This window comes from Pelodiscus sinensis, chromosome 5 (assembly GCF_052426305.1).
Source record: "Pelodiscus sinensis isolate ZL-2025 chromosome 5, ASM5242630v1, whole genome shotgun sequence".
NCBI lineage: Eukaryota > Metazoa > Chordata > Testudines > Trionychidae > Pelodiscus > Pelodiscus sinensis.
This window is the reverse complement of record NC_143056.1, coordinates 22,662,305-22,677,862: the sequence shown is the minus strand read 5'-3', so window position 1 is coordinate 22,677,862 and position 15,558 is coordinate 22,662,305. Positions and strand designations below refer to the sequence as shown.

At 44.9% G+C, this 15,558-nt stretch overlaps 1 long non-coding RNA gene across 1 annotated transcript in view; it reads left to right on the top strand.

Annotated features, from left to right (window-relative positions):
* LOC142829075 (uncharacterized) overlaps positions 1-8,099 on the top strand; it is a 118,146-nt gene extending 110,047 nt beyond the window's left edge. The window contains exon 5 of the long non-coding RNA XR_012903296.2: positions 7,243-8,099. This is a non-coding gene — a long non-coding RNA (uncharacterized LOC142829075). The remainder of the gene's footprint in view (positions 1-7,242) is intronic.
* Positions 8,100-15,558: the final 7,459 nt, after the last annotated feature.

Sequence of the window (15,558 nt, the reverse complement as noted above, 5' to 3'; positions counted from 1 at the left end):
TAATCTGTATTTAAGCAAGAATTCTTCACTTCTTAAGGCCAGATTGTTCAGCCTTTACTCATTTTTATATTACTTTGCTCCTTTCATCCCATTGAAATCAATCTTATTAGTTCTGGAGGTAAGGGTTTCACAGTCTGGTCCAAGGAGTTTGTGTGTTTCTAACAGAAGCTTTCAGGCCTTTTTTGTGTCTTATGTCTTTCTCAAAGCTCATGACTCATTCTCTTTCTCTGGCTTGTGGCTCTTGTTTATACTGTTATATCCAATATTAATTGAATACCCGCATCCCTAAATGAGAAATATATTTTAAATTTCCTCTCATTTAGCATACTATATTTCATTCTACACATTCTAGATCAGATCTTGGCCTCTGACCCCCATATCCTTTGCCATACAACACAAGGAAGATGGAGAGTGTCCATAACACAGTAGCTCAGATCCCTCTAACACAGGGGAAGTCCCCAGTGAGGTAAAGCCAACATGTCCATCACTATCTCTCCCATCTGCAAGCCTAGAAGGCATTCCTAGACGGGCCATGTGACTAGAGACAGGGAGACATCTATCTTTCAGAGTAATCACTTGGCTGCTCTAAATTACACCATAGAATCATAGAATAATAGGACTGGAAGGGACCTCGAGAGGTCATTGAGTCCAGCCCCCCGCCCTCAAGGCAGGACCAAGCTCCATCTACACCATCCCTGACAGATGTCTATCTAACCTGTTCTTAAATTTCTCCAGAGAGGGAGATTCCACCACCTCCCTTGGCAATTTATTCCAGTATTTAACCACCCTGACAGTTAGGAATTTTTTCCTAATGTCCAATCTAAACCTCCCCTGCTGCACTTTAAGCCCTTGTCCTGTCCTCAGAAACCAAGAGGAACAAATTTTCTCCTTCCTCCTTGTGACACCCTTTTAGATATTTGAAAACCGCTATCATGTCCCCCCTTAATCTTCTTTTTTCCAAACTAAACAAGTCCAGTTCATGAAGCTTGGCATCATAGGTCATGTTCTCTAAACCTTTAATCATTCTTGTCGCTCTTCTCTGTACCCTTTCCAATTTCTCCACATCTTTCTTGAAATGTGGCGCCCAGAACTGGACACAGTACTCCAGCTGAGGCCTAACTAGTGCAGAGTAGAGCGGAAGAATGACTTCACGAGTTTTGCTTACAACACACCTGTTGATACAACCTAGAATCATATTTACTTTTTTTGCAACAGCATCACACTGTTGACTTATATTCAACTTGTGGTCCACTATGACCCCTAGATCCCTTTCCGCCATGCTCCTTCCTAGACAGTCGCTTCCCATCTTGTATGTATGAAACTGATTGTTCCTTCCTAAGTGGAGCACTTTGCATTTCTCTTTATTAAACCTCATCCTATTTACCACTGACCATTTCTCTAACTTGCTAAGGTCATTTTGAATTATGTCCCTATCCTCCAAAGAAGTTGCAACCCCACCCAGTTTGGTATCATCTGAAAACTTAATAAGCGTACTCTCTATCCCAATATCTACATCATTGATGAAGATATTGAACAGTACGGGTCCCAAAACAGACCCTTGCGGAACTCCACTTGTTATCCCTTTCCAGCAGGATTTAGCACCGTTAACAACAACTCTCTGACTATGGTTATCCAGCCAATTATGCACCCACCTTATCGTGGCCCTATCCAAGTTATATTTGCCTAGTTTATCAATAAGAATATCATGCAAGACCGTATCAAATGCCTTACTAAAGTCTAGGTATATGACATCCACCACTTCTCCCTTATCCACAAGGCTCATTATCCTATCAAAGAAAGCTATCAGATTAGTTTGGCATGACTTGTTCTTCACAAACTCATGCTGGCTATTCCCTATCACTTTATTACCTTCCAAGTGTTTGCATATGATTTCCTTAATTACCTGCTCCATTATCTTCCCTGGGACAGACATTAAACTGACCTGTCTGTAGTTTCCTGGGTTGTTCTTATTCCCTTTTTTATAGATGGGCACAATATTTGCCCTTTTCCAGTCTTCTGGAATCTCCCCTGTCTGCCATGATTTTTCAAAGATCTTAGCTAAAGGCTCAGATACCTCCTTTATCAGCTCCTTGAGTATCCTGGGATGCATTTCATCAGGACCTGGTGACTTGCTGACATCTAACTTTCCTAAGTGATTTTTAACTTGTTCTTTGTGTATCCTATCTTCTAAACTTACCCTCTCTCTGCTTGTATTCACTACGTTAGGCACACCTCCAGATTTCTCGGTGAAGACCGAAACAAAGAAGTCATTGAGCATCTCCGCCATTTCCAAGTTCCCTGTTACTGCTTCTCCCTCCTCACTAAGCAGTGGGCCTACCCTGTCCTTGGTCTTCCTCTTGCTTTAAATGTATTTATAAAAGGTCATCTTGTTTCCCTTTATGCCTGTAGCTAGTTTGATCTCATTTTGTGCCTTTGCCTTTCTAATCTTGCCCCTGCATTCCCGTGTTGCTTGCCTATATTCATCCTTTGTTAGTTGTCCTAGTTTCCATTTTTTATATGACTCCTTTTTTATTTTGAGATCATGCAAGATCTCCTTGTTAAGCCAAGCTGGTCTTTTGCCATATTTTCTATCTTTCCTACACAGCGGAATTGTTTGCTTTTGGGCCCTTAACAACGTCCCTTTGAAATACTTCCAACTCTCCTCAGTTGTTTTTCCCTTCAGTCTTGCTTCCCATGGGACCTTACCTACAAGTTCTCTGAGCTTATCAAAATCTGCCTTCCTGAAATCCATTACCTCAATTGTGCTGGTCTCCCTTCTACCTTTCCTTAAGATCATAAACTCTATTATTTCATGATCACTGTCCCCTATACTGTCTTCCACTTTCAAGTTCTCAACTAGTTCCTCCCTATTTGTTAAAACCAAATCCAGAACAGCTTCTCCTCTGGTAGCTTTTTCAACCTTCTGAAACAGAAAGTTGTCTCCAATGCAGTCCAGAAACTACTCCCTCACCCGTACTCCCAAAGCCCTGTAGTCACGCTTGATCCGCTCAGTGTCACACCTGGCAGTATCATTTGTGCCCACATGGATGAGTAGCATGGGGTAGTAGTCAGAGAGCCGGATAATCCTCGACAATGCCTCCGTAACATCTCAGATACGGGCCCCTGGCAGACAGCATACCACTTGAGATGAACTGTCAGGGCGACAGATGGGCGCCTCCGTTCCCCTCAGAAGAGAGTCTCCAACCACCACTACCCTACGTTTCTTCCTCGTAGTGGTGGCAGGAGACTGCTCAACCTTGGTGGTACAAGGCCTGGTCTCCTCCACTGTGGGGGGTGACTCCTTTACTTTCTGCAGGAGACAAGTGTAACGGTTATGTAACAACACAGTGGGAGGGTTAGGAGCAGGGGTGGAACACTGCCTGCTGCCGGAAGTAACCAGCTGCCAGTGCTCACCCTGCACCACTGCCTCCTCCATAAGTGGCTGGTCAACAGTCCTACATCCTAGGACAGTGACCTCAGTGGACTCCACAGGAATAGTGTCCAGGAATTCCTTATGGCCTCGAATGCTCCTCAGCCTGGCCACCTCCTCCTGTAGCTCTCCCACCTGCTGCCTGAGAGATTCCACCAGCAGGCACCTTTCACAGCGGTTGTCTCCCCCAGCCTGGATATCAGTCAGTGGGAATTGCAAGCCACAAATACTGCAGCACCACACCAGGACCTGGGTAGAGGCATCCATGCTCAGGTTCTCTGTCTGGATACAGGCACAGATGATCTGGTTTGACCTTCTATAAAGCTAAAGATCAGGTCAGTGGAAAGGCGGTGTAAAGCCATCTTCCTCCACTACCCACTCCATTCAAGGTCATACACCAAACACAACTTGACTTGGAATGGGGATTTGACTCAGAATCCTGGAATAGTGTTCACTTAGCGTCACATTTGTCACAAGATGCCTTGATTAACCTATTGCTCATTTTCTTGTTTACCATTCTTTTCCCTGGGGGCTTCTTGCTGTTTTTGCCTGATTGGTTAGACACTTTGTAAGTCCCTTATAGTCCTAATATTAGGCTGAATGTATGTATTTAGGAAGGTTGTTGAATCCCCATCTCTGGAGATATTTAAGAGTAGGTTAGATAAATGTCTACCAGGGATGGTCTCGACCAGTAGTCCCCAACACGGTGCACGTGGGCGCCATGGCACCCGTGGGGGCATTTGTGTGCACCCACCAAGTGCTCGGGGTTGGCCCTGCCCCAGGCGCGTGGCACATGTGTGGTGCCAGAGCCGGTCCCGGGCGCATGGGGAGCGCTGGCCCCGGGAGCGCGGCAAATTGGCCAGCCGTGGCCCGGGTGCGCGGCTATGGGGGGGTGCCAGCCCCCGGGTGTGCAGTGAATTGGCCCCCTGGCCTCCGGGCACATGGCTATGGGGAGCGCCAGCCCCGGGAGCGTGGCAAATTGGCATCCCTGCCCCTGGGCACGCAGCTATGGGGGGTGTGCCGACTCATGGGGGTGAGGCATATGTGCAGCCCTGCCCCCGGGTGCGCGAGTGTCCCCACCGTCTGGCACCCGGCAGCTTCAAATGGTTGGGGACCACTGGTCTAGACAGTATTTGGTCCTGCCATGGGGGCAGGGGACTGGATTCAATGACCTCTCGAGGTCCCTTCCAGTCCTAGTATTCTATGATTTAATATATCCAGTTTATATCAGCTGTTATCTCTCCTGGATAATAAATGATCAATCACAATATTCACACCAGTAAAGCAGCTCACTTCCAATACTATAGTTACTGTAGCAAAATAACTAATGTTTTTCCAAAGTCCCAGTGCCTTATATCTATGATATTTTCTATTTCAATGTCCTTCATTTGATCTCAATAGAAATAGATGATAGAAATAACTCCTGAAATTCTCATATAGCCCAGAGAGCAAATTTAAAAAAACCAACAACCTACAAAACCACACATTTCACCTGTTTCTGATATCTGTAGTAACAAATGAAAATAGTAGAGTACTCTATATTAGGACTTTCTAAAATAGTTTTTAAAGCTTCTGAGCTGTGGGTTGAAGAAATTCTGGGAACCATACAATTCCAAGCAAAAAAAAAGTTTCAATTTTTTTGATAGCAGCACTTAATATTTCTGATGGACAATCAGGAAAGAATACTGTGTGAAGCTCTTGTCAGCCAGATTTGTAGCACGCAGACAGAGAATACATACTGTGCTACCAATTCCACAGGCACATGCCTACAATTTCAAAAAGAGATCAAAATTAGCCCAAAAATATTTGGGCAAGGCAGGAATGGGGGTGTATTTTATGAAGGGAACCATTTATTTGAGAAAGTGATAACTATTACAATTTAAGTGAACTACCAGGATTATTTCTTTTTCTCCTATCAATAAAAGTTAGGATCCTTCTACTAGACTATATGTCAAGTGGCTAGCAAATGGCTCTGGAGAAACATGAAGGACCAGGTGGTACTGAATTTGAGTTTTTCTTCACTACTCATTGCAAGTGTATTTTCATTTTCTGTTGAGTATTTCTTTTCCGTTGTGTATTTCTTTTCTAAAAGATATACCAAGTAAAGTAATTGCTATTGTTGGTTTGAGGCAAGTATTAGTAGAAGCAATTAGGAGTCCTGTGGCACCTTTAAGACTAACAGATTGATTTTGGCAGAAGTCTTCTGGTCTTTGTCCACAAAAGCTTATGTCTAAATAAATGTTAGTCTTTAAGGTGCCACAGGACTCCTCATTATTATAGCTCTGTTTTTTTCTGATGTGTGTGCAAGTTCATAACTTTTTAAAACTAATGTTTTAATCAAAATGTGGTGTGTAATACAACAATATACAACTGTAGAATGAAGCTGTATTGATAATGTTTTACCTGTTTGACAAGGTTAGAGACATAATAGGAAACAAAAGAAACTGTGGGGCAATAAATATCTGGAACAGCCTCCCTCAAGTGATCCACAAGAATATCATCCTCACCTCTTTTAGATATCTTCTCAAAACCATTTGTGCCATAACACCTACAAGAAATTAGCCAATGTTTAATGACAGGTTGAGATGCAATTGAGCAGAGTGTCAAAATATGGGGGAAGAGCATTCAGTAAAAAAAATTCACTAAAAATGTTCTTTTGTTTGTCTGATTGGTTGGTTGATTGTAGTTTTCTGGCTAGATTTGGCAGGCAGCTGAGGAGGATTTGGAAAACATTAACACTGATTTATTTATGGAATTTCAAAACTAAACTATATTCATTGGAAATGTATGTAAATGTAGATGGATAGATAAACAGATGTATGGGAGGGGTATTACCCTTTTCTGGGCATCTCAGCCATTCAGTTAACTAAATTGCCTGTAAGGATCAAATCCATAGATAGTGGGTCTCCAGGACATGTTGGCAGGGAGCCAGGAGAGCCAATGGAAGAGAATGTGTAACTCCAAGGACGTAGGTAGCAAACACCATTCAAAATGCCTCTTGGTGACCTTATCTTAAGTACAAGATCAATCCCCCCCCCCCCCCGTCAGGGTCTATCACCTGTGAATTAATTAAGTGCTAAAATAGATCCATTCCTCCCCTGCCTCTGGTGTAGGTTCAATGAGGAAAGAGGAGACAATATTCAGGTGCAAACAAGGTAAAATGTTACTTAGAGATTAATTACAAAAGAGGGAGAAATGGGGAGATAACCAGATGCAGATATAACAAACATAAAACAAAACTGGTGATAGTGACAGCAACAAACGGGCTTAAAGCTCAGACCCACTAAATCAAACCTTTGGCTCTGTGAGGGTATGTCTACACTACCCTCCTAATTCGAACTAGGAGGGTAATGTAGGCATACCGCACTTGCAAATGAAGCCCGGGATTTGAATTTCCCGGGCTTCATTTGCATAAGCCGGGCGCCGCCATTTTTAAATCCCGGCTAGTTCGAACCCCGTGCCGCACGGCTACACGCGGCACGGAGTAGCTAGTTCGGATTAGGCTTCTAATCCGAACTAGCTGTACTCGTGGAATGAGGAGTACAGCTAGTTCGGATTAGGAAGCCTAATCCGAACTAGCTACTCCATGCCGTGTGTAGCCGCGCGGCACGGTGTTCGAACTAGCCGGGATTTAAAAATGGTGGCGCCCGGCTTATGCAAATGAAGCCCAGGAAATTCAAATCCCGGGCTTCATTTGCAAATGCGGTATGCCTACATTACCCCGCTAGTTCGAACTAGCGGGGTAGTGTAGACATACCCTGATTGAAATAGTAAGAAACCTCTAAGTACCTCTCTCTCCTCTTTCTCCTCAGGACTTGTTAGCGGCGCTGGTGGGGGTGCCCAGGACCTTCTACCCTCAGGCTGATTTAGAGCCCTCGGGGAGGAGCACTGGGGAGTCCCATGATGTTCGTCCCAGACTGGTGGGTGAAGAGGAGTCGCAGGCTGTTGGTGTTGCTAGCCGGTAGTGTGCTGGCGAGGACAGTAATCCTCTTCTTCCTCCACTGCAGGCGCTGCTGGGGTTGTCCCTTGTTGACATAGGTTAGAACAGACGGACGCGCGCACTGCTGCCACTATGGCAAACAGCCCTGAGGCTGAGGCAACACAGTCCCATAAAGCCACAAAGACAAGTCTGAGAACAGAACCCTCGTGACTGCTTGGTGGGACAATCCAGTTTAGACTGGTCTCTGAGCGGCCAGTGCCTGAGGAGATCCAACATGGATTCCTAGGTCAAGGGTCATAGACTCCATTTCGGTTGCCCCAGTTACAGACCTAAACACCCTCATAAACAATTAAACCATACCTAAACAAAACTCCCTAACAAGTGTGAGCTTTGAATTGCAGAAGTGATCTGCCTGCTGCTTTTTTTGTGTGAGTTCAGAGCAAGAGGGGGAGATATGGACTGAGCCAGGAACAAGGCATGGAACTTCCAGCAAAATCCATGCCTAGGAAGAACTAAATTATTTTCTTTATTTTGGGGTTTGGTTGAGCTCCTCTGGGCTAAGCCATGTACACACAACCCTGTACACTGTAACTTTAAACTGAATCCAATGGAAGCAATTCTCTGTTTTTTATTCTGACTTTTTTTCAGTTGCTCTGTAACACCTAGGAACTAAGTATGTTTTGCCAAGTATGTCTTCTTTGTTTTGTTAATAAAATCACCTTTTTAAGACTACGATCTGATTCCTGTGTCCTAGAAGGCAGGAGGTTCTGTATACACATTCCTAAAACTGCCAGGTCAGCTATTAGGAATTAACGTTTGTTTTCAAGCTCTCTCCTGAGGCAGGGTTGAAGAGCTTGGGCATACCCCCTCAGAAGAAATTTCCAAGTACATATTTCTGGGTTCTCAAAGGGGTTTTGTGCATTTGAGTGGTGGTAGCATACCACCCATGGTCAGGGAATCTCTGCCCTTGGGGGTGGGTTAAGTCAAAGCCTTTAGGGGCAAGGTATTAAAGTCTTTTAAGGGGCCCCACCTTCTGCACTCAGTGCCAGAATGGGGAACAGCTTTGATACGCACAGAGAGAGAGAGAGAATATTTGATTATTTTTCTTTCCCTCATATTTCATATTTTCCTCCCCTTAGAGCATTAGCTCTTCAGAGGATGGATTTCTTCTGTGGGATAGAGCCTGCAAAGGAAAGTACGTAGGCATAAGTCTGCACCCATGCAGAGCCCCATTGATTTCAAGTACAAGCAGAGCTATGCTTAGGTGGATCCATTTATAAGATCTAGGCCTATGGTTCTACAGTAGCAGCCAGCACAAGAGGGCCCTCATTCTGACTGGGTCTGCTGGATGCTATTGTAGCATAAGTATTAAATAACAACGTACATGCATGTTTTGCATGAAGTAATAGATAAGATTCATGCAAATAACAAGTTTTCCTGTGAGTATGATGTGAAGCTCATCTCACAGATAGCTGGTGGTTTTGCAGATTTCCATTGCATGACAGGACACCTTTAAGCCTCTACGGGCTTTATCCAAAGCACACTGACGTAGACAGGAGCCTTTCCAATGACTTCAGCAGGCTTTGGCTCTAGCTTTCTAGCATGTAAATGTTAAAAATTTGGTGCTTGCTCCAGCACCTGGGTACTTCTTTGAAAAAGAGTAGGGTGTAGCAAACAAATAAGCCTCAGGGAGATTAATCTTTAACCTGAAACTGGAAGAGAGAGTTTGGGACAGGTCCATGTTCTGTCAACAAGGCTAGGCTGACACTGCACATCTCTTGAGGCAGCATGTAGGGTGTGCTACAGTGAAAAAGCAGGTGGCATCCACACTGAGGTGTGTATTTCCATGTAAGTCAAAGGCTCTGGTGGGGGTAAAGGAGAGGCAGTGGTAAAAGGCTCAACAACAGGGAGCTGCTAGAACTTTCCTCACTGTTTCTCCTGCCAGAACCTTTCACTGCTTTGTTTCTCTGATCTTCAGTGCCACATTTGTGAGGTTTAAAGACCAAAGAAATCACCTTTGGCACCAGTGTCCTCTGTGAACTGTGCAATTGGGCAGCCACTCAGGAGAGATTCAGGTGCCATCCAACTGATTAACAGAGCACCCACTGCTTCTACAGCAGGCGTCATGTGTTTCTATTGGTGGTGCACATCTGCACATGCCTTCAGGCACATAACACAAATTATTCTGCACATGAATGGAAAAAAATAGAGGGAACATTGTAATAAATTCCAGTATATAAGGGATGTCACAGGTTGGTTGATCCTTAAGGGTTCAGTCTGTGACAGCTCACTCCCCCACCCCCATGCACAAAGGGCTAATTGCAATCAGCTGGCAATCTAGTTGCTCAAATTAGTTATCAGACCTCTGAAGAAGAGTTGGGGATTTTCATCTGGAGTTGGGTGATGCCAGTTAGAGAGGAGAGAAGGTGGCAAGTACTATCTCTCTATGAAATACTCTAAGAAAAAGGCTAAGTAGGAAGAGGAAAACAAGCAGGCAGACTTCTTGAAGGGTTAACAGGATGCCTGTCTGGAGGCAGGATCTCTGCTGAGCTGCAGCCTGCCTGAACTCCTAATGGGGAGCAGAGTATGTCAGTCAGGCCCACCCTATGCAGAGGTGTGCATGAAAAGGACAGTTGCCCCAGGGCCCAGCAATTCAAAGAGGCCTGGGGCTCCTGGACAATGACACTGCTACTGTAGTAGTAGTGGCGGCCAAAGCTCTGCACCTTTTAAATTGCTGCCAAAGCACTGCATCTTGCTTTCTGGTCAGCTCTGAGGCTGGGGCAGGCACATCGCAGTTTGGGCAGCGCTGAAGGTTGGCTGTCCCTGGCCCTGCCCCTCCCACCCAAGGCCCTGTTCCTTCTGGGAGCACAGCATTGGCCATCCCCAAGCACGTACACACATCTTGCCCGGGGGTCCACACACCTTGCCCCTGGGACTGTGGTACACATAGAACTCTGTATAGGGAAAGCCTATCACAACTGAGGTGTGGTCTGTGAGGAAAAGGTGGTCTGCTGGGCTAATAGTCTGGCAGTGGTTACATTTTTTGTTAGACATTGATAGAAGCTTTGGTGTGACTGGAAGGCCAAGACACTCCTATTGCCAAAGTACACCAAAAGAAGATGAAGGAAACTCAGCTAATGGTACTGTAATGCTCGGGTGGGTGTGTTTGGACAGCAGTTTTGCTACAAGGGGTTATAAGTAGAATACAAATTTCCTGCTCAGTATATGGGTAATGTGGGTAGAACTATACAATAAAAAGGGGATGCTCATTTATAGGAGGTCATGTAAGAGGAAGTGTATGTATTCTTCCCTCACAGCTTGCTGGAAACTGGAAAAATACATCTGTTGAGTGTTGCCGTGTGTTCGCTGTCACTTTAATCCTGTTTTAGAGTCTTCTTTATCTTAATAAAAGCCAGTCCTGAGGAAAGGGACTTAAAATAAACTCTCCTGCAGTTCTTCTTCTGAACTGGTGTATCTGCCTACTGACCTGGAAGCAATTTCTACTCATTTATTTTAATTCCGTATGTTAAAATTCAAAAACAGACATTAAATCTGGATACATCTTTTTATAATATTTACTATTGTATCCATCCTGTTGACTGTACCATCACTAGTAAATATAACAACTATGATTTTGGAAAATAAGTCTATGCTCAGACCAGGCTTTTGAGAAAATCAAGAGACAGCTAAGGATACCATTGGGGTCTGCACTTATCTTTTTAATATAGCAAAAATAAACATTACTGGAAGGGACTAGCTGCTGCTTTGATACAGGCAATCAAGGATGACTGCTGATGGTTGTAAATTCACCATGAAGAACACCACTCTGAATTACTTAGAGTATTTTTGTTTTGGTTTGGGTTTTTTGTGTTTGTTTTGGAAGTACGGTATTTAAATCTCATGTAGGACAATAGAGAAGTGCAATATTAACCAATGAGTATTTGGATGGAGCTGTATATCCATAACTGGCTATCCCAGTAAAATGTTTCCAAACTTTGACTTAAACTTACCTGCTACACTGTCCAAGAATGCAAATTATCTTGCTATATTTTAATGACTGATGAAATGTGATATTTGCAATAATTCATTTTCATGGTATGGGGTTTTTTTTTTTTCAACCTGTCTACAATCTTACCTGTTGATCGGGGAATCTTATATAACCTTGAGTTGCAGATTTTTGACACCAAGTTTGAGTCTGCAAGTGGCCAAATATATGCAGTATGGTTTTTTAAAAAAATCCTACTCTGAGATTCAAAGCAGGATTGGTAATATTAAACTGAATAATTTATGTTAATCACTTACTAAATGCCTCATTTATTATCTACTGACTTGAGTTGGTGCTCAAGATATCTAACAGAATTATTTGTTTAGTCTTTTTTCTGTTCATGTGTCATCCTTGAATTGATATATTTTAAATGTACTCATAACTCTTCACTGACTAACATGTGAACAAACTACAACTTAGCACTTGTAAGTAAATTGTTTCAACTATCTGCTTATTTATGGGATATGATAGGTAATCTCACATCCTATTCTTTTTGTTCTCCCATTAGTTGCCCAAAACTTCTTTAAAAGGAAAATAACAAATAGCTAATGACATTTATTTGGTATGAATAATCATTAATCAAACACTTAAGATTTATGAATATCCAATAGACATTTGGATACTAAAGAACACTTGAAGATAGGATGTAAACATATTTTAGCTTATTCATCTTCTTTTGTAGTATTCATTTAGGTTCCATTCTCAGTACATTGCAGGATAGGGACCAAAACTGCTTTACAAGAGGATACAACATAAAACTTTGTTTCATTATTCTTGCAGAACTCGAAATAGTTAGGTCCCTTTTGTCTGTCTTTTACTGCATCCATGACATTGCATAACAATTTATTGTACAGTCAGAGCTGTAAACAACATTCTAAAAAAAACACATTTACAAAATTGCAGAAATAATATGTGGCAGCTGATAGTTCAAATTGGTCTCTAAAAGGTTGAGAATTATTTTAAATAGTTCTTGTAAGCACTGGGGAATTTTTCAAAAATGTCATCTACAACTAGCTTTTACACTTAGGTTATGTCTACACTATGAGCCTCTTGCAGAAGAACAAATGCAAATGGAGCGCTCATTTGCATAGGTCATTCTCTCATTTTCATTTCCTCTTCCTTTCCCTTTTGTGCAAGAGACTTTTTGGCAAAAAAGTGCTGTGTAGACAGTGCCCTTTTGTGCAAAAAAACCCTTTTGCGCAAGAGCCGTTCTTCCTCTCAAAGGAGGACACCAGGGCCACAAGGAAAGCACATCAAGGGGCAGTGCTCATCCAGGAAACTTTGAGGGAGAGTTTCATCCAGGGCTAGCTATGAGACTCTCCCCTGGGCCTTTCTATAAGGGGTCCCTGCATTGCCCCTGTGTGCCTTTCCTCCCCCACACCTCCCTTCCCACCTTCCCCCTTCCCCTGCAATACAAAAGCCTTTTTTAAAAAAAACAAACAAGTCTCTTTATTTAGTGGATATAAAAAAGGGAAGGGACTGGGAAAAGAACCTGGAATGATGGAGCATGCAAGAGAGGGAGGGGGGATCAGGGATGGGGCTGGGAGTGGCACCCACCTTGGTCAGCTCTGGAGGTTTCAGCTCCCCTGAGGTCCCACCACCCCATGTTCAGAGGACCCTGGGGGGCTAGGAGGGGAAGCCCCAGAGGCAGGGGCAAAGGCAGGGGGTACATGAGGCCAGGCACTCCATCACCAAGATGAGGGAGGAGCACATGGCCTCTCCAGCAGGTGCCAGGCAGCTTTCTATTGCTCCCAGTCAGCCCAATGCTCCTGGTCAATGGCCTGCTCCTGGCATTCATCTCTGAGTCTCTGGTCGAGGGACTGGAGGCAGGCCATCTGCTCCCACAGCAGGTCTTCCCAGGTGTGTTTCCTCCAGAAGATCCCATGGAGTCTGGAGGACAGCGTGGGAGGTGATGGATGAGCCTCGCTCACAGATGGCCCAGCTGTGAAGAAAAGTGACAAGGGCAGTTATCCCAGGAGACACCAGGCACGAAGCCCAGCCCTAATCTCTGAGCTAACACTGAAGGTCTCAGTTCAGATGATGGTGATGTGCTTCAAGCAAGGCTATATGTTGCCTAGAATTTCCTGCAAGGACACAGAAGTCCCAGGGAAGCATCATTACACCCATGGCCCAGGGACACGCAGGCATGGGAAGGTGCCAGCCAGGCCAGGAGCCTGCAGGTGGGAGGGCAGGGAAGGGGTGGCTCAGTCTCTTCCTTTGTCCTTCACACACTGGGTCCAGCACTGGCGGCATCCCACAGAGAGAGAACTTCTATCTCTGCCTGGGGGGGAGGGTGCTAGAGGAATGTGTGTGAGTGGCAGAGGCCGCTTGCTGGAGAGAGTGCTAATTGGATCCCCTCGTCTTCCTCCCACCAGCAGGCTCTCATGCAGGGTTTCGGTCTCCTCCACATCACCATGCTTGATTGGGAGGAGATGCTGCCCAAGTGCAGGCATGATCCTGTGCCATGTGCGGCACTGCTGTGTGTTTCCATGACCCCAGCCTCCTTAGTGGTGGCTTGTTGTGGGAAGGTGTCTTACCATGGAGGCCAGAATAAGGCAACCCTCTCCAGGAACCTTGTGAGAAGGACCAAGTGATTCCTGTGTGAGAGCATCATGGAACTGAGAGCTCCGGACTGGAGTAAGCCCAGCAAAGAGCTCCCAGCCCTTCGCAGCCCACTGCCTGCCCCCGCGTAAATATAGGGAAAGTTATAAAACTCATCTGAAGTGCCTTCCCCGGGTTTGTCTGTTGCCTGGGAGACATCTTGGGAGGGCGAGACTAGCTCCAGGGTGAGAAGTAGCTCCTGGATAGTGGGCATGGTCACCTGGCTGGCCTGCTCCTCCTCCTTGTCCTCCCCAACCCCACCCTTGTGAAGGCTGAAGTTGGGTGTGTCCTGGCTGGACTCGATGAGGGGGGGAAGGTGACTAGCCCCCCCCCCAGCATGGCATCGAGCTGGTGCTAGTACTGGCACATGTGCGGTGCTGCCCCAGAGCATTGACTCTGCTCCCTAGCCTTACTGTAGACCTGCTGAAGCTCCTTGATTTTCATGTGGACCTGGTTAAGGATCTGCATATGCCCCTTCTCAGCCAGGCTGGCAGCAGTGTTGTGCTTAGTGGTGCGGAGATCCTGGAGGTTGGTCTCCTCACCCCAGACCCTCAATGAGGTCCAGGATCTCTGCGCCAGACCAGGATGGTGCTCACTTGTGTCCCTGGCCACTTTCAGCCAAGGGTGCTGCAGAAGTGCTGGCAGCTGTCGGGGGCTCAGAGGGAACACTGGAGTCGGTCATGGCTCTTGGGATTTTGCCTTGTGGCACAGGGCTGGCTAGGCTGACCTCGTGCTACAAGCCCTTTTCCTGTAGCCTGCTGCTTTAAAAGCTCTGCAGGATAAGGGAGCAATGGAGCTGGCAGGTGTGGCCAGAGCGGCCACCAGTGCAGCTGTGAGAACCCTCTGGAGGCCAATTATTTTGAAATAGCAGCAGCTGAGCATCCACACGAATGCTATTTATTTCAAAATAAGCGTTATTCCCCAAGGAAAGCAGGAGTACAGATTTCAAAATCAGCAGCCCATTGTTTCAAAATAACAGGCGGGGTAGTGTGGACACTCCAATTGTTATTTTGAAATGAGGGGAGTTATTTTGAAATAATGGCTTAGTGTATTCTGGGGCTCAGTCTTTAAAAAATTCCATCTATGACCAGAAATTCCTTCCAGAATCAGAGAAACCATATTAATTAATTAAGAAGCTTTGTGGGGTAGCCAAGTTAGTCTGTACAGGTAAACTGAAAAAAACAACAAATGGTCTGGTAGCACTTTATAGACTAACAAAACATGTAGATGGTATCATGAGCTTTTATGGGCTTTATCAAACCAATGCATTCCACATAAAATTTTGGTGTTGATTGACCGGAATTTTTTGAATAAACATTTTTCCTCAAAGTGTTCCTCAGCGGTGGTGGAGTCATTCACTCAGTGGTGCCGAGTTAAATTCAGTATATGATGGGCCAACATGCTCATGCATGGCTTCTGCTGAAAAAATGGCAAAGCAGTGGCCAGCATACCTACCTATACAACCACATTCTCAAAAGCGATGAATCTGCCCTCACCAGTGGAATCACATGTCCTCAGTATGAACAATAATCTATACTGTCT